This window comes from Crassostrea angulata, chromosome 8 (assembly GCF_025612915.1).
Source record: "Crassostrea angulata isolate pt1a10 chromosome 8, ASM2561291v2, whole genome shotgun sequence".
Taxonomy (NCBI): Eukaryota; Metazoa; Mollusca; class Bivalvia; order Ostreida; family Ostreidae; genus Magallana; species Magallana angulata.
In genome coordinates this window covers 46412023-46433047 of record NC_069118.1, presented here as the reverse complement: position 1 = coordinate 46433047, position 21025 = coordinate 46412023, and the positions used below count along the sequence as shown (strand labels likewise).

At 33.1% G+C, this 21025-nt stretch overlaps 1 pseudogene; it reads left to right on the top strand.

The window, feature by feature from the left end:
- Positions 1-735: 735 nt before the first annotated feature.
- The window catches only part of LOC128159146 (uncharacterized), a 34231-nt pseudogene continuing 13941 nt past the window's right edge, over positions 736-21025 (top strand).

The following is a 21025-nucleotide window of genomic DNA, read 5'->3' as shown; positions in this document are numbered from 1 at the left end:
AAATAATGATTGTGTGCATGTAAGGGGGTACTTATTAACAACCATGGTCAAAATACTTTGTCATGTTACAGAATGAGATGGTAATTTGCATTTGTGCACAGCGAGGGGTGGGAGGGGGGTGGGTGTAGGTTCCAAGATTGTTAAACATAATAGATTAATTAACATGTCCAGCATCTATTCTTCTTTGGTAATTAATTAATGTCTTATCAGAACCAGGCAAATTTAAATTCTCTCATTCTTATTCTCATTAAACAATACAAATTTGGTTCATTGAATACAAGACCTTTTAAAATAACGCAATCTGTTGTTCTATTTCATTGCAAAATTAATGAACTTGGACTCACTTGAAAATGTTTGCATCAGGTACTTGTATTGGGTAAATTTACCTGTAGCAACAAAGCTCAAAGTTGGGCAAAATTGATAAGGTGTTTCTCTTGGAAATGCTTATTTATTATATACATGGAAAATTTTAGTTGACAGAAAAAAAAATCTGGATCGTGCGCATGCTGATGTTTGTCTGTTGCAAATATATGAGAATTATGATTTTATTTTTAAATACACATACATCTAAATAATTAACCAGATTTAAATAAGTAGATAGATCAACTACATATATAAATATGATAAAAAACAAGAAGTCGAAAATTTATCGTTCGAGCTAATATGTTGGATCACATTTTTCGTAAGAGTTCATGAAAATGATGTCATTATCTTAAAATAGAAAAGGTGGCAAACTAGGCCTACGCAGATTTGGACATCGTAGAATTTAGAAGTCAAGAAAAAACGTATTCCAATCAATATTCAGAAGAAATGGAAGCAATATTAATCAGAAGAAGTGCACGCATCGATTCCAGTGTATATTAAGTCGTGACCCTTTTGATCAGTGCACAGGGTAAGTAGAATTAAAAACATTAACAGTCTAGACGGGACCCCCAAAACCGAGGCATGCATTGCGTTTCTAATGTAAACAACGTGCGAGTTATGCCCCTAAGTTCTAAATAAATTCTAAAATTGGCCAAAAACACGCCAAAAATTAACTTTTTAACGTTTTAAAATAAGTTATGAACGTGTTTGTGTCTAGAAAGAGTAATCTTACCGTGACCAGGCTACGCTCAGGTCACAGTAAGAATTCGCCCATATATAACAGTATGGTGCAATTTTACAAGTATTCGTACAAAATGGCGGCGTGTTTACATTCGCTACGGAATTGGGTCACTCTTCAAACTTCAGTTTTCATGTTAAACTTACCTAATTGATACTTTGTAAGATGACTTTTCAGACCATCACTTCGTAACACGGCTTGGTTTTCCGCGCCCCCACCAAATCGGCTTGGGGTTATTGTTAAATGCTGACGATGGACCCTCCATTTTGGTGGGGCCAGAGTGGAGAGGGTGAAGATTGGTGTGTCAAACTTAATTAAGAGTCCGTTTGATCTGTCATTCCAATTATGTTTAAAATGTTATCAGAAACAGAATGGGCCACAACATTGTTTAATTTATATGACTTTTAAACACATGCACATAAAACTCCCTCCCCTAATTCAAATTTGCTCATTATATACAATGAATACCATGAAAAAAATGGAGTTTATATCTGTGTAATTGTTGAAATTAATAATGACAATCAATGGATAATGTTCTTTTAGATCTATTAATTTATTAACATTTGTTACTCAAGGAAAAAAATAAATCTCTCAACATTGAGGTGAGTTAACTTCATGTTCCCAGTTTCACTGGACTCAGAATAATTGTCACACAAACACAGATTAATTTATGTATCCTGATAAAGTTTATTTGAAGTTGCCAAAATCATTAAATGTTAGGACCCACCCCCACCCCCTTTTTAAACTTCTAATAAACAACCCATATGTTTTAGCTATTAGATGCATGATGAAATTGGAATGACAGATCAAACGGACTCTTAATTAGGATTAACACACCAAGCTCCACCCCCTCCACTTTGGACCCTCCAAAGTGGAGGGTCTATCGTCAGCATTTTACCCCAAGCCCGCCTAATCGGGTCTCCAGCCCTCACCTATCTTTCAGACTTTCTCCACACAAACACATGAGTATCTTGCCCCACTACTATCTCAGATCACTTTCTTCCGGTAATTCTTTAGCGAGTTTCCGCTTTTCACAGCACCATGCATGCAAGACAAATGTTTCTGACAATTCACATTTTTAGCAACTTAACTTTCTTCTTTGAAACCGATCTTCTGTACCCATTTTTATGTAAATGAAACTGCAAAGTACGTTTTGATATTAGTCTTTCCCTATTCTCGCATATGCGAGTCTCAGAGCGTAATGTAAACATGCCGCCATTTTGTACGAATACTTATTGCATCATACTTGCAATGTAGCAGCCACGAAGCATCAGCTTCGCGTCGATTTTAAGTCTGTTAAAAATAATCTGCTGAGGAAAAACACATGTTTATACATAACAAATCTTTTTGAACATGCATATGTAGTTAAGTCCACAAAATATCCATTTAATGAGTCATACCAAGGCATTTTGTTAAAATACGCGTTTAAATTTACCTGCCATTTTGTCGGAAATCCCACTCGGAATGTCTCGGATTTTATCGTTAATGTGGCGACCATAAACAGTGAATTTTCAAACGTGATGATAAAAGTGGCAGCTGATGACAGCTGCTAGTTGATGTGGTAATATGGGATATTATAAAAGAGCAACATTGTAGGTATTTGAGACCAATCATATGAAAATTTAATCAAGATACAGCGCGATATAATTTTTTTATTTGCTACGAAGTATATGGGACGAATTCTATCGTTAAACCAGGTCCGTAGGATACCTGTCATTTTAACGATAGAACATTCTATCGAGTGTGTGTCATGTTTATGTCATATGTTCATAACTGTTTACTTGTATTATGCAAGATTAATTTTTAAAATGAAAAATTCACTCATAACTTCGATCGCGCACAACTATACAGTAACTGTTTTTAAATAAATTGAACGCTTTGAATATTCTTATTTATCATTGTTTGGTCTCTTTGGTCAAAGTATGGTCTCATTTTTATAAATCTTAAGCTTAATTATTCAATTATCTTGATTAATTATGTATTTAACATGGGGTCCTAACATAAGAAATGTCGAGAGTGAATTTAATTGTTGTGATGATAATTATCTGTTGAATATAAAGAGTTATTGTATCTAGAGTGACAATTTGTTTTATATTCTAGGCTTTGAAACAATCAATCCTATTTTTTCTTTACAAATAAGACGTTTTTAATCATTGCTAGAGCAGCCAGTTTTTGTTAGTAATCGTAGCTCTTTTCATTTACGCGTGAATCAATTGGCATGTTTGGTGATTGAAATTGTAACACAATATGAAAAAACTAAAAGTGAATGCAATTTACCTTTCAATAACGGTAAAACTCCACGAAGACCACAAAATATCACTTTTTAAGCATCATCCAAACATCCAACTTTGAAGATAAATAACTTTCTTAAGTGCAACTAAACCCCTATTTCGTGCAAATACGATTGATAGTAAATTATATCCTGAATCTTTTAAAACGTGTTAAAAGTCTGCCAACACATGCAGCACTTTGCAAAATTATTTCTTGTGGACCCAGCATTTTCATCGAAAAATCGCCATATTTTGTACAAGTGCGCATGCGTAGACCAAAATGCTTGCAGAAATTCACTTCCTTTGTCAACTTGACTCCGTTTCGGGAGTCTGTCTAGACTGATTAAGGCCTTGATTTCAACCATATATGGACAGATTTATACCTCTTGGGCCTAAAAAAAATTCATTTTTTGCAGTTTTCATATGGGTCTAAGGGAGAAGAAGTGTTTTACAAACATCTCTTGTTTTTAGCTCTCCTGAGCTGAAAGCTCAAGTGAGGTTTTCTGATCAAATCTGTTGTCGTTGGCGGCATTGTCGTTGTTGTAAACTTTTCACATTTACATCTTCTTCTCCAGAACCACTGGACAGATTTCAACCAAATTTCGCACAAAGCATTACTGGGTGAAGGGGATTAAAGTTTGTAAAGGGCCACATCCTTTTGAAAGGGGAGATAATAAAGAATTATTGAAAATTTGTTGGTATTTTTCAAAAATCTTCTTCTAAAAAACTTTTAGGCCAGAAAAGCTGTAACTTGTATGGAAGCATCCTCAGGTAGTGTAGATTCAAGTTTGATTAAATCATGGTCCCCGGGGCTTGGGTGGGGCCACAATGGGGGGATGAGTTTTTACATAAGAACGTATAGAGAAAATCTTTAGAAACCTTCTTCTAAAAAACTATTATGCAAGGAAAGCTAAAACTTGTGTTGAAGCATCCACAGATAGTGTAGATTCAAGTTTGTTTAAATCATGGTCCCCAGGGGTAGGGCAGAGCCACAATGGGGGATGCATTTTTACATAGGAATATATAGAGAAAATCTTTAAAAATATTTTAGGAAAGTTTTTAGTCCAAAAAGCTAATGGTTGTGCAGATTAAAATTTGATCAAACCATGATTACCTAAAAAAGTGGGGCAATATAAAGTTGGGGTGGGGGGGGGGGGGTTATACAGGAATAGAAAATTTTTTTTTCTTACAGCCACAACAACAAAAGGGGCTTGATGTTTACCATAAATATGTGGATAAAAATCCGCAGATTTAAAAAAAAAATTGAGCAAAATCTACTGTACTTAGTTGTCAAGTTATTTTGATTTTGATGCTGTAATGCTAATTTGATCAGAGTTAAGGCAATTGTTGCTCAGGTGAGTGATGTGGCCCCTTGGCCTCTTGTTTTAAGTTTTGGTCCATGGTGTGGTACTGGGGTATAGGAATACAGGCAGTTTATCATGACAAGAAAGAAAGGAAAATTTTAATTATACCCCCGCAAACAAAGTTTAAGGGGTATATTGGTTTCACCCTGTCTGTCTGTCTGTAGACGCAACCTTGTTCCCCTATAGAATTTTTTACTACTGCATGCAACAGTCTTAAAATTTGTACATATGTTGATCACCATCTAAAGATGTGCGCCTGCAATTTTTTTAAGATCAGACAAGATTTAATGATTTAATGACAGTTTTCATTTTCCTTATTCTATATATTATACACTGATGTTGAAAAGTAAGGAAGGTAATCCTTACAGATTTTATAAACTAATTAATAGTTTTATAACACACTGAAATATATTTATGTAAATACATCCAGATGGAGGTTTTTTGTCTTTATTTCTTAACTAAATTATTTTTTTATAAGTATTCTATCAACTGACAATGCAAAATTTTTGTTTGTCAATGATAATTCTTAGGAGCTAATAAGAACACCAAAGACAAGTCACTGTGGCTGAATTCATTTGTCTCAAGGGGGCCATTATCTGAGCCATTAGTTAAGATGGAGCATGTGTTTAGGGAAAACTGATAATCTGTAAAATGGGCGGTGGTTTCAGGGGGCTATTTTAAAACTGTTTCATGGAAACCAAAAGTTTCTATCATCATAAGGGAATAAATAATATCATTATTAATAAAAAAGTTAACTGTTTTTAGAAGTTGTTTAAATTTATTAGTCAAGTAAATTGATGAAGTGACCCTATAGGGCATTAATTTAAATGAAATTCAAAATTACTGATATGATTGTAGTGTTTTGGCAATTTTAAAATTGTTTGTAATATTAATTTTTTTTTTTTTTTTTTTTTTTTTTTTTTTTTTTTTTTTATACATATTTTTACATAGTATATATGGTAATTATAGTAATGTTTTGGGAGTTTATTAAATTTAACAAGCTCATAAAAAAATCATAGTCCTATGGGATCAATTTTCTGATATGGACACATTACATTGTACCATAGGAGAAAGTGATGACAATTTGAAACAACTAGCTGCATCTGTCAAGACTCATATTAGAAATATATTCAAAGTTTTATCAACAGAAGAGCATTGCTTGTCTACCGGTATTTCATTTTTTGCAAAGGGAGGGGTTATTGTCATTTTGTTGTTTTTTTCTTTAAAACAACTAAATAAAAAAAAACATCATCAGATACATAAATTTGTAAATGTATTACTGTTATATATATTATATGTATTTACAGTGAAATTCTGACAATTTTGATTTGAGTGTTTCTTTGTTAATTTTTTTTTTTTTTTTACAATTCTAGAATTTTTATATTTGTATGTGTTCCAAACCTTTATTATTCAATTCAATTATTTGTCCCATTTGAAATTTAGCCTTGCGTGGGTATTAGCCCCATTAGGACAATTCTAATTTGATTTGAAAGAAAAAAATAATTTCCAAAAAAGTAAGTATCCTGTGTTTTTTAAAGGATATCATCCCTCAATTCAGCTTTGTGAAGATTTCTGATCTCTCATTTCAACATACCAATATTTGTCATCAGAAGTTCCATAGACTAATAAATTATCCTAAATTTCTATAACAGTACAACATGTATGTTGAATAAATTTTGAGTTAGATGTAACAGAAAGTCTCGACAAAGCTCTTTTAAGTTTTGAAACGGCGTTAATTTGGTCATTAACAGAGTTCTCTAACTGGAAGAATTGACGTTACCGTGGCTTGGACAAAGACCGGATTCTCCACCACTCTATCGTACTAGGATTTCGCTCAATACGATATTATAGTTAATTAGATCCTCGGGATCTTATTCGTCCTTGACCAGACACCTGGCGTTGCCTGTGCCACGTTATATATAACCCAGATTTCTCTCCTCCTCGACCAGGGGAGTAGCCCTTTCCTGTATAAAAAGAGGGGGCAAAAGACAGCTTCCAGTTGACTACTCTTTTATTCAATTTTGATAAAAAAACGTTCCGATCAAATTCCACAATATAATATAATGTATTAAACATTGATTACAAAATCTCTGAAAATAAGATATTATATTTACTTGAACCCTCTGAATCATTTTTGTTAACTTTTATTAAAACCGCGCAAGTATCTTAATATGATATTACCTGTATAAAAAGAGGAGGCAAAAGACAGCTTCCAGTTGACTACTGGAGAGCCGCTTTCCCCGCACCTCTGATGAAAAAGATCATCATCAGAAAATTATCTCCCTTGCGCCGAACAGTATTTTAACCAATGAAATAAATGTAAATTTTCACATCATGTAAATTTTAAAAAAATATCGTTTTTCAGCTGTATTTTTTCTCCTTAACATTGCTGTTCATGCTATCCTCCAAAAATGGAGGGTAATTTCACCCACAATGCAAAGCGACTTTCCACATATGGTAAAAATTGGCAGCCATCTTGAAATTGAGGTATCCTCCGAAAACTGAGGTTGCCTAGATAGTATGTGCCTAGACCTGTTATAGCTAGGCTCAAGAACGTAGAAGGCTAATAGCCAGTCTGTAAATTTTTAATTCTGATCTTGCGCGGATCTAGAGGGGGTTAAGGGGTCCGGCAAAATTCAAATTTCTTTAAATTGCATTATAGAATTACCAAAAATATGTCTCGGACCCCCCCCCCCCCCCCCCGGGCAAACTCAAATAACCGTCGGAAACACCCCCTCCCCGAAAACAAATTTTATTGTAAATGAAATAATTTTTGGCAACAAATTTTTTAATAATATACTTGTGTGTGTTTTATCAATATCTCTTTAATTGTAAGTCAAGCTTTTTAAATAATGATTGTGTGCATGTAAGGGGGGTACTTATTAACAACCATGGTCAACATACTTTGTCATGTTACAGAATGAGATGGTAATTTGCATTTGTGCACAGCGGGGGGTGGGGGGGGGTGGGTGTAGGTTCCAAGATTGTTAAACATAATAGATTAATTAACATGTCCAGCATCTATTCTTCTTTGGTAATTAATTAATGTCTTATCAGAACCAGGCAAATTTAAATTCTCTCATTCTTATTCTCATTAAACAATACAAATTTGGTTCATTGAATACAAGACCTTTTAAAATAACGCAATCTGTTGTTCTATTTCATTGCAAAATTAATGAACTTGGACTCACTGGAAAATGTTTGCATCAGGTACTTGTATTGGGTAAATTTACCTGTAGCAACAAAGCTCAAAGTTGGGCAAAATTGATAAGGTGTTTCTCTTGGAAATGCTTATTTATTATATACATGGAAAATTTTAGTTGACAGAAAAAAAAATCTGGATCGTGCGCATGCTGATGTTTGTCTGTTGCAAATATATGAGAATTATGATTTTATTTTTAAATACACATACATCTAAATAATTAACCAGATTTAAATAAGTAGATAGATCAACTACATATATAAATATGATAAAAAACAAGAAGTCGAAAATTTATCGTTCGAGCTAATATGTTGGATCACATTTTTCGTAAGCGTTCATGAAAATGATGTCATTATCTTAAAATAGAAAAGGTGGCAAACTAGGCCTACGCAGATTTGGACATCGTAGAATTTAGAAGTCAAGAAAAAACGTATTCCAATCAATATTCAGAAGAAATGGAAGCAATATTAATCAGAAGAAGTGCACGCATCGATTCCAGTGTATATTAAGTCGTGACCCTTTTGATCAGTGCACAGGGTAAGTAGAATTAAAAACATTAACAGTCTAGAAGGGACCCCCAAAACCGAGGCATGCATTGCGTTTCTAATGTAAACAACGTGCGAGTTATGCCCCTAAGTTCTAAATAAATTCTAAAATTGGCCAAAAACACGCCAAAAATTAAATTTTTAACGTTTTAAAATAAGTTATGAACGTGTTTGTGTCTAGAAAGAGTAATCTTACCGTGACCAGGCTACGCTCAGGTCACAGTAAGAATTCGCCCATATATAACAGTATGGTGCAATTTTACAAGTATTCGTACAAAATGGCGGCGTGTTTACATTCGCGACGGAATTGGGTCACTCTTCAAACTTCAGTTTTCATGTTAAAAAATATTTTTAATAGCTTAAACTTACCTAATTGATACTTTGTAAGATGACTTTTCAGACCATCACTTCGTAACACGGCTTGGTTTTCCGCGCCCCCACCAAATCGGCTTGGGGTTATTGTTAAATGCTGACGATGGACCCTCCATTTTGGTGGGGCCAGAGTGGAGAGGGTGAAGATTGGTGTGTCAAACTTAATTAAGAGTCCGTTTGATCTGTCATTCCAATTATGTTTAAAATGTTATCAGAAACAGAATGGGCCACAACATTGTTTAATTTATATGACTTTTAAACACATGCACATAAAACTCCCTCCCCTAATTCAAATTTGCTCATTATATACAATGAATACTATGAAAAAAAATGGAGTTTATATCTGTGTAATTGTTGAAATTAATAATGACAATCAATGGATAATGTTCTTTTAGATCTATTAATTTATTAACATTTGTTACTCAAGGAAAAAAATAAATCTCTCAACATTGAGGTGAGTTAACTTCATGTTCCCAGTTTCACTGGACTCAGAATAATTGTCACACAAACACAGATTAATTTATGTATCCTGATAAAGTTCATTTGAAGTTGCCAAAATCATTAAATGTTAGGACCCACCCCCACCCCCTTTTTAAACTTCTAATAAACAACCCATATGTTTTAGCTATTAGATGCATGATGAAATTGGAATGACAGATCAAACGGACTCTTAATTAGGATTAACACACCAAGCTCCACCCCCTCCACTTTGGACCCTCCAAAGTGGAGGGTCTATCGTCAGCATTTTACCCCAAGCCCGCCTAATCGGGTCTCCAGCCCTCACCTATCTTTCAGACTTTCTCCACACAAACACATGAGTATCTTGCCCCACTACTATCTCAGATCACTTTCTTCCGGTAATTCTTTAGCGAGTTTCCGCTTTTCACAGCACCATGCATGCAAGACAAATGTTTCTGACAATTCACATTTTTAGCAACTTAACTTTCTTCTTTGAAACCGATCCTCTGTACCCATTTTTATGTAAATGAAACTGTAAAGTACGTTTTGATATTAGTCTTTTTCTATTCTCGCATATGCGAGTCTCAGAGCGTAATGTAAACATGCCGCCATTTTGTACGAATACTTATTGCATCATACTTGCAATGTAGCAGCCACGAAGCATCAGCTTCGCGTCGATAATAAGTCTGTTAAAAATAATCTGCTGAGGAAAAACACATGTTTATACATAACAAATCTTTTTGAACATGCATATGTAGTTAAGTCCACAAAATATCCATTTAATGAGTCATACCAAGGCATTTTGTTAAAATACGCGTTTAAATTTGCCTGCCATTTTGTCGGAAATCCCACATGGAATGTCTCGGATTTTATCGTTAATGTGGCGACCATAAACAGTGAATTTTCAAACGTGATGATAAAAGTGGCAGCTGATGACAGCTACTAGTTGATGTGGTAATATGGGATATTATAAAAGAGCAACATTGTAGGTATTTGAGACCAATCATATGAAAATTTAATCAAGATACAGCGCGATATAATTTTTTTATTTGCTACGAAGTATATGGGACGAATTCTATCGTTAAACCAGGTCCGTAGGATACCTGTCATTTTAACGATAGGACATTCTATCTAGTGTGTGTCATGTTTATGTCATATGTTCATAACTGTTTACTTGTATTATGCAAGATTAATTTTTAAAATGAAAAATTCACTCATAACTTCGATCGCGCACAACTATACAGTAACTGTTTTTAAATAAATTGAACGCTTGAATATTCTTATTTATCATTGTTTGGTCTCTTTGGTCAAAGTATGGTCTCATTTTTATAAATCTTAGGCTTAATTATTCAATTATCTTGATTAATTATGTATTTAACATGGGGTCCTAACATAAGAAATGTCGAGAGTGAATTTAATTGTTGTGATGATAATTATCTGTTGAATATAAAGAGTTATTGTATCTAGAGTGACAATTTGTTTTATATTCTAGGCTTTGAAACAATCAATCCTATTTTTTCTTTACAAATAAGACGTTTTTAATCATTGCTAGAGCAGCCAGTTTTTGTTAGTAATCGTAGCTCTTTACATTTACGCGTGAATCAATTGGCATGTTTGGTGATTTGAAATTGTAACACAATATGAAAAAACTAAAAGTGAATGCAATTTACCTTTCAATAACGGTAAAACTCCACGAAAACCACAAAATATCACTTTTTAAGCATCATCCAAACATCCAACTTTGAAGATAAATAACTTTCTTAAGTGCAACTAAACCCCTATTTCGTGCAAATACGATTGATAGTAAATTATGTCCTGAATCTTTTAAAACGTGTTAAAAGTCTGCCAACACATGCAGCACTTTGCAAAATTATTTCTTGTGGACCCAGCATTTTCATCGTAAAATCGCCATATTTTGTACAAGTGCGCATGCGTAGACCAAAATGCTTGCAGAAATTCACTTCCTTTGTCAACTTGACTCCGTTTCGGGAGTCTGTCTAGACTGATTAAGGCCTTGATTTCAACCATATATGGACAGATTTATACCTCTTGGGCCTAAAAAAAATTCATTTTTTGCAGTTTTCATATATTTTCTTCACAGGGGTCTAAGGGAGGAGAAGTGTTTTACAAACATCTCTTGTTTTTAGCTCTCCTGAGCTGAAAGCTCAAGTGAGGTTTTCTGATCAAATCTGTTGTCGTTGGCGGCATTGTCGTTGTTGTAAACTTTTCACATTTACATCTTCTTCTCCAGAACCACTGGACAGATGTCAACCAAATTTCGCACAAAGCATTACTGGGTGAAGGGGATTAAAGTTTGTAAAGGCCACATCCTTTTTAAAGGGGAGATAATAAAGAATTATTGAAAATTTGTTGGTATTTTTCAAAAATCTTCTTCTAAAAAACTGTTAGGCCAGAAAAGCTGTAACTTGTATGGAAGCATCCTCAGGTAGTGTAGACTCAAGTTTGATTAAATCATGGTCCCCGGGGCTTGGGTGGGGCCACAATGGGGGGATGAGTTTTTACATAAGAACGTATAGAAAAAATCTTTAGAAACCTTCTTCTAAAAAACTATTATGCAAGGAAAGCTAAAACTTGTGTTGAAGCATCCACAGATAGTGTAGATTCAAGTTTGTTTAAATCATGGTCCCCAGGGGTAGGGCAGAGCCACAATGGGGGATGCATTTTTACATAGGAATATATAGAGAAAATCTTTAAAAATATTCTAGGAAAGTTTTTAGTCCAAAAAGCTAATGGTTGTGCAGATTAAAATTTGATCAAACCATGATTACCTAAAAAAGTGGGGCAATATAAAGTTGGGGGGGGGGGGGGTATATAGGAATAGAAATTTTTTTTTCTTACAGCCACAACAACAAAAGGGGCTTGATGTTTACCATAAATATGTGGATAAAAATCCGCAGATTTAAAAAAAAAATTGAGCAAAATCTACTGTACTTAGTTGTCAAGTTATTTTGATTTTGATGCTGTAATGCTAATTTGATCAGAGTTAAGGCAATTGTTGCTCAGGTGAGTGATGTGGCCCCTTGGCCTCTTGTTTTAAGTTTTGGTCCATGGTGTGGTACTGGGGTAAAGGAAAACAGGCAGTTTATCATGACAAGGAAGAAAGGAAAATATTAATTATACCCCCGCAAACAAAGTTTAGGGGGGTATATTGGTTTCACCCTGTCTGTCTGTCTGTAGACGCAACCTTGTTCCCCTATAGAATTTTTTACTACTGCATGCAACAGTCTTAAAATTTGTACATATGTTGATCACCATCTAAAGATGTGCGCCTGCAATTTTTTTAAGATCAGACAAGATTTAATGATTTAATGACAGTTTTCATTTTCCTTATTCTATATATTATACACTGATGTTGAAAAGTAAGGAAGGTAATCCTTACAGATTTTATAAACTAATTAATAGTTTTATAACACTCTGAAATATATTTATGTAAATACATCCAGATGGAGATTTTTTGTCTTTATTTCTTAACTAAATTATTTTTTTATAAGTATTCTATCAACTGACAATGCAAAATTTCACTGTGGCTGAATTCATTTGTCTCAAGGGGGCCATTATCTGAGCCATTAGTTAAGATGGAGCATGTGTTTAGGGAAAACTGATAATCTGTAAAATGGGCGGTGGTTTCAGGGGGATATTTTAAAACTGTTTCATGGAAACCAAAAGTTTCTATCATCATAAGGGAATAAATAATATCATTATTAATAAAAAAGTTAACTGTTTCTAGAAGTTGTTTAAATTTATTAGTCAAGTAAATTGATGAAGTGACCCTATAGGGCATTAATTTAAATGAAATTCAAAATTACTGATATGATTGTAGTGTTTTGGCAATTTTAAAATTGTTTGTAATATTAATTTTTTTTTTTTTTTTTTTTTTTTTTTTTTTTTACATATTTTTACATAGTATATATGGTAATTATAGTAATGTTTTGGGAGTTTATTAAATTTAACAAGCTCATAAAAAAAATCATAGTCCTATGGGATCAATTTTCTGATATGGACACATTACATTGTACCATAGGAGAAAGTGATGAAAATTTGAAACAACTAGCTGCATCTGTCAAGACTCATATTAGAAATATATTCAAAGTTTTATCAACAGAAGAGCATTGCTTGTCTACCGGTATTTCATTTTTTGCAAAGGGAGGGGTTATTGTCATTTTGTTGTTTTTTCTTTAAAACAACTAAATTAAAAAAAATCATCAGATACATAAATTTGTAAATGTATTACTGTTATATATATTATATGTATTTACAGTGAAATTCTGACAATTTTGATTTGAGTGTTTCTTTGTTAATTTTTTTTTTTTTACAATTCTAGAATTTTTATATTTGTATATGTTCCAAACCTTTATTATTCAATTCAATTATTTGTCCCATTTGAAATTTAGCCTTGCGTGGGTATTAGCCCCATTAGGACAATTCTAATTTGATTTGAAAGAAAAAATTAATTTCCAAAAAAGTAAGTATCCTGTGTTTTTTAAAGGATATCATCCCTCAATTCAGCTTTTGTGAAGATTTCTGATCTCTCATTTCAACATACCAATATTTGTCATCAGAAGTTCCATAGACTAATAAATTATCCTAAATTTCTATAACAGTACAACATGTATGTGAGTTAAAACTTGAAACATATACTTCTTGGTAATGTGTTGTCATATTATAAGAATTATTTTAGAAAATACATACTTCAGTATTACAGAAGGGAAAGATATAGATTAGTAATTCCATGAACTGTTTATTTTTAGCTCACCTCAGCTGAAAGCTCAAGTGAGCTAGCTTTTCTGATCACTTTTTGTCCAGCGTCCATACCTCTGTCGGTAACAAAAATTTCTGTTGCATTTTTTTCAGCAACTATTTATCGCAGATGCTTGAAATTTTAACACAGTATATGTTTAGTCATGCCATATCGTGAGAAATATTGTACCAATCGGATGTCAACTTCTTGTTAAATGACGACTTTGTTTAGTTTTTGTCAACATTTTCAAGCAAATTTTTGTCAAAGATTTCTCATCAACTATCTATTGCAGATGCTTGAAATTTTAACACAGTATACATTTTTGTACCAATCGGATGTCAACTTCCTGTTAAATGATGACTTTGTTTATTTTGCATATTCACATCAGAGCGGCGGGGGGTATCACTACATGTAGTGAACACTTGCTCACAGACTCGATCATATCTTGTTTCTCTGTGTTTCACACTTCCTTGCAGAATTTTAGACTTTTCTTACCGTAATGACTGTTCTAGAGGTACCTACTGATTGACCATGAGACTGAGAGAGAGAGAGAGATCATAAGAAAGAGAGAGAGAGATCATAAGAAAGAGAGAGAAAGAGAGAGAGAGAGGTAACATGTTTTGTCTTTTTGGCCTTAGAGGGTGTGTAAGTGTCACTAAATTGTTAATTGTCCTTGTCAGTTCAGAAATCCACAATGCAGTTAATGAGGTGTGACCACCCTTATGTCTAGATAACAAATAAATTAGCCCCAAAAAGGATCTATTAAATTAGAACAATTACAAGCTCCAAACACAATTCATTCAAATCATGTAGCAATTAAGGTTCCCTCAAAAATCTTTTTTTTATTTTGGATAATATTTTAAGTGTAAAAATTAATCAAATTTTTAGTTAAAAGGGCAAGGTTAAGATTTCACTTGTAAATTTCCAAGAAAACAACCTTTAATTTTTACAATATAAATTAAACACTGAGCTCTCTATGTTGCTTATAATATAAATAAGCAGTAGAAATTATAAAATGTTATCATATAAAGATTAAAATATGAAGTCTCAATTTTTCATATCATTTTAATGAAAATACCCTTTTAACTCTAAAACATAATCAACTTGAAAAGTTTATACAATATGTTCGGAAGAGGTACAGTGTACATATCATTTACATTTTAATAAAATTATAATTTTTTATTAAAGGTAATCAATTCAGAGGTTGTAATATCTCCAGGAAAACTCACTAGCCCAGGGGCTACTAGTCAGTAAAAAATTACTAGCCCAAAGCTCAAATCAGCTAGCCCAACCATTTTAAGATGCAAAATAAAAATACATGTATAACAAAATTACAGCCGTTTAATTCATTTTGAAATAAATTCTTCTCAGATATAACATTTTTTTATGTTTAGACTTTATTTATATCATAATACAGTTCTGAATCCCCTGATTTTCTAGCCCGATGGACTATCAGTTGGTAAAAATGAGCATGCCCGAGTTTTAAACTAACTAGCCCCGGGCGCTGGGCTACCATATATTTCAACCCTTGCAATTATTGCTTGATAACATGCAATGACGTAATCGATTACATTCAACAGGTCGAGGAAACTAATTTCTGTGACGTCGGAATAAATTGACATAATAAATGAGGCACAGACATAATCGACAAAGTAACCAATCAGGTAAATGACATTCCTGGGTTGAAATGCATGATGGGTTAGTTACTACAAAAAATACTATCTTTAATAAAAAATGCTATGTTTTCTCATTGCTTTAAGAAAGGCATATTTAATTTTTTCAAGCATTTTGTACTCTTAAAACAATATTTACATCATCATCTAATATTTCCATACTCACATTTAATTACAAACACTCATTTTACAATGGTAAAAATTTGGGTTCATATCCCTTACAGAAAAGAATGCCATTGAATTTCCAATATTTCTGCAGTTTATTTCTGACCATTGAAACCACATTGCTTTTCCAGTTACCAAGATGTAACATAAAATGGCATTAATATTAGGCCATTGCAAGCTTTTTCTTTGTTTAGCGTCCACCCAAAACTCAAAAACCTATCTTTCTATCAGGAAAAAAACCCACAAACCTTAGGAAAAAACCCACAACTTTAAAGGTTCAACAAAATAACATTTGTTATATATTTTTAAAGTATTTTCTTCATTTTGTAACAAAAATACAAAAATCACAAATACCTACTATATGATTTCCATTTTGAATGTTTTTATATTTGATTTCTGATCCGGATTTAAAAATGCAATCCTGAGCCCGACATATGAAAAAGCGATTTACATATAATTTTATGATCTAATTTTATGAATAACAATCGTGTTTTTTTTCAATTTTTACATCTCAAAACCAATCCGTCCGCAGACACTAAACATAGGAAAAGCTTGGAATGGCCTTATATATTGTCTACCAAGAAAAACCATTGAATTTCCAGTTAAAACACAGTGAAAACTCAGTGAAAGTCCATTGAAAATGAATACTTATGCAAATTAGTTTGCACCAGTTAAAAGATGTCATCTTTCAATGCTAAATAAATGGAAAAAGGATGGTTTACACTAATACATTGAAAACCCATTGAAAAACCATTGATTTTCCATTGATTATTATTTGATTGCTTTATAGAAGATAAGTAGGTCAAGATCAAGTTGCATCCTAAGATAACCCTGAACATTTTTGCAGAATACTGACCCAGAGAAAATTTCAAATCTCCCCATAATGCTTGTTATAATGTAACTGTACAACATTCATATGAGCAATAAATAAGGACAACATAATTGTGCTTGATATAAAAATGTAAATATTATCTAAATGTTCTCATGCATACTTACATGCATAATTAAATTATTTACTCAACTTTATTGACTTCCAAATACAATCTAAAATGGTAGACATGAAGCTATATTAAATATAACTCTTTTTTTCGAATACATCCTTGCACTATAGCTGCTTGCAACACTTAAATCATTTGATAGTGTGTAAATGTTAAAGCTGCTTGGTCCGATTGTTTTGTAATTACAGTATCAAAATTTTTTCCATACAAATCATTTATCTTAGAAAGTTATGGACTTTCTCCTATTTACACCAGCAGAATCAATCTCCTTTCAAAGTTAGAAATATTCAAAGTAAATAAAAATAATATCTCTTCGGGCAAACGAAAAAACAAACCAAAATGCATCACGGGAATGTTTAGAAAAGGAAACCGATTGGTTTCGTCCCCCGAATGATTGGGGTTATTCAACCCGCATGCTATGCATCGATTGTAAAGAAAGCAGACTTTGGAAATGTTAGCAAACAAAACGTACACATGTTTATTTGTAATTTTTCTGATCATTTCGACCTTTATTTAAAGCGATGTCAAAGTCGTAATACAACCATACCCGTCTCGTCGTCAGGGGTGAAATTTAACATGAGGCGAAATAACGCGGTACCTTTTAATGTCGTTTGTTTTGTTAGCAAATTTTGTACGTATTTTTCTGCATTGAAATTGGGCATAATTGATGGGTAAAACTACTGCAATGTCTATTATTATACATATACTAAGCATAGCCATCGTTTAAAAGCATGCATAAAATTTGATATAAAATCGGACCAAGCAGCTTTAATTAGTCTTTACACAAATTTGTATTAAGTCATACAAGTGTAGGAATTTAATATCAAAAATATTACCTCAAGTGATCAAGAATATATATCCCCAGAAAAAGTTCCATAAATTCACTGTATAAATATGCCACAAAAAGCAGGATGCCAACAATAACACATTTTCCTTACAATGAACGTATCACATTTAGGCTCCAAGATGAACACTCAAAATTTGCAACTCAACTTCCTGTAATGCTGTAATCTTAATTCTTAGTGGTCAGTATATTTGGCAGAGGACAGTGACCCAGATTGGCAACTCAGCTTGAAATACAATGTAAATATAGAAATGTGTAGAAGAATTCCATTTAACTGCTCCTGAAAATAAATGGTATTTTACTGGGAAACAGTAACATTGAAGTTTAAGTGAAATGGAAAACTGTTGTTTCACTGAGAGTTGCAGGCCATTGAAAATGCAGTTATCTGAAAACTGCTTTTAACTGGTAGGTATAAAACTTGTAAGAAGAAGACACAAGAAAAATAAATGCATAATCAATGGTATTTTAATGAAAACTGGAAAATCAATGAAAGTCCAATGGAATTTCAATGGAAAAAAGCCAGTTCTTTTCTCTAAGGGATATCAACTGCATTGTATATACGTCTGTTTGTTGACAGAAGCCTTATTGCCAGCGCTGATGTTTTAGTGAAGACAGATTTCATGTGATTTCATGGTCCTAAGCATTCAACTTGGAGGTGTTCGTACATTGTCAGGCATTCAAAACCTCATGTAGCCATTTAAAGCTTAAGTGTAAATGGTTACAAGATGCATGTGTTGTGCGTACTCTTGATATTAATCCATGTATTCTTTAAGACAGTACTTTAGTATACAGTTAGTGTATGCATCTACTCGGACTTATGGCATATTCCATTAGAGCGAGTATATATAAGGAATAAGGAATCATTCTTTGAGTATTATGAGGTGATAATTTTGGTCGGGGCGTGATCAAATCCAATACAGCCAGAAGGACTTTAGGATAGATTTGATCATGCCCCGACCAAAATTATCACCTCATAATATTCAAAGAATGGTTCCTTATTACTTATATTTATATAATTTTTAGCCATCGTACGATTAAATATTTAGATATAAATAAGCAAACCCCGCTGGCGCCTCGATTTGGCGTCATTTGTATTATGGGTTATATAGTACAAAATCGATACGTAGTGTTATCACAGGCAAAGACACTGGAAAATGAAAATATACAAAGATGACACATACTACCTCAATATGCATGTACATATGTACAATGGTCAATGTACATGCGTATTGATTATTACCATTGTGTTATATTGATGTCAAACAACAATGAACATGTATCAAAATGAATTTAGTTTTAAATTCTAGACAACAAATAGCACTACAACAGCGAAAAACACAAAATTTACGAAAATCAAATACTGGAATATAATGACTTGTGAAAACTTTATGAGAGGTATCTCAATGTACTATTTAACATCGAAAATTGGCAATGTTTGTTAATGTGAGCATGAACAATTTTAATTGGTACCTTATCTTTGCATTCGTTACAAAAAATTGAAAATTTTTATAGATTGACATTTTTGCAGTCATTTGAAATCAAGTTGTAAATTAGTCTAAACCACATGTTTATTGTAAAAACGTTAACATGTAGTAAATCACATGTGTTGCATTTTATTCACTAATTGGACAGTTGTCGATTGCGATACGCATTTCTCTGCGCAATGACAACAATATCCATAAAAGGTAGTTTGCCCAACCTGTTCAAATACAAGACATAAATAAGTTAAGTTGATTGATAATCGATTAGACAATTCCCCTATGTAATGGATTATTAATCGGTTACATTTGTATTGCAATTTGTCTTAGACGTCATGCATTGTGCATTCACAATAATTTCACATTTTTAACTTCTTGAAAACTACACAGACAGTTGTTACCATTTTTGGTTTGAAGCATCTCTATGATAAGAGGAATATAAATTGTAAAATTCTATACTCTACCACCCTTGGGGGGCACAGGTTGGGCAACATACACAGTATACAAAAAAGCCAAATGTTGAAAAATCTTCTTCTCTTCTCCTACACATGTGACAAAATACTGAATGCATGGTTATGATGCCCTTTACCAAAATTGTGAAATGTATGGCCCCTGGATCAGGGGGTTCAGGTTTTAATGTGGGGCCAATTTGGCCATATAGTAAATATGTATTAAAATATTAGAAAATGTTCTTCCCTACTCCCATACATATTATAATATATTTGAAGAAAACTGAATGCATGGTTATGATGTACATGGACTCAACTTCCTAAATTGTGAAATTCATGACCCGTGGGAGGGGTTTAGGTCCTAGAGAGGGGCCAATTTAGCCATATAGTGAAAATGTATTTTAACTCTTAGAAAATCATCTTTACTCTCAGACATGTGGAAAAAAACCCTGAATGCATGGTTTTAATGTTTACTAACTCCTCTACCTGATTTGTGAAATTCATGGCCCCTGGGTCTGGGGTTCAGGTTGGGAGGGGGGGGGGGTTGGCAATATGGACATATTCATATAGTGTTAATGCAAATAATGTTTAAAAATTTTCTTCTCTACTTTCACACATCTGTAAAAAAAAAAAACTCTGACTTCATGAAAATGATAACCAGGAAGTTTAACTAAAATTTAAATTTCATGTCACCTTAAATTCTTGGGTGCGGCGAAAATGGATGTAAACTGTTAATGCATATAATGTTTGATAAAATTTATCTTCCCTCCTCGCACACTTGTCAGGAAAACTGAATTCATAATTTTGTAGACCAGGAAGCCCTCTACCAAAATTATAATATAATTGAATTACTATCAGCAATATATAACGAACTTTGAGATATTATCTCGCTTCATAATTTGAATGAATTGTTTTTAGAGCTTGTTATTGTATATTATATTTTTTGCTTTGAAAGGAATTATTGGCAATGTTACTCGGGTGAGATGGGGAGCGATGTGGCCTCGGAGTTTCATGTTTTCGATTTTACTACAAACTGTAATTCATGCATTTGTAGGGTTGTACATCCTTTGCTACCACTTTGGAAACCAAACAATCATAACTCTTTCAACCAGGTCATATACTCAGTAGCAGACGAGGAGGAATTGAAAATAATATGGCGACCAAATACTTTTATAAAGTCATGTCAGCTTTAATCGAATAAAGGCTAATGTATTGAAACTGGCAATTAATCAAGATGACATACCATTTCGCCCTTACCATGCATACATTTAAATTTGCTTTGCTTAGGTTCCTTGATAAAATGCAAAGTAAAGGAGCCGTGCTTTAGTTCTAACTCTTGGTTCAA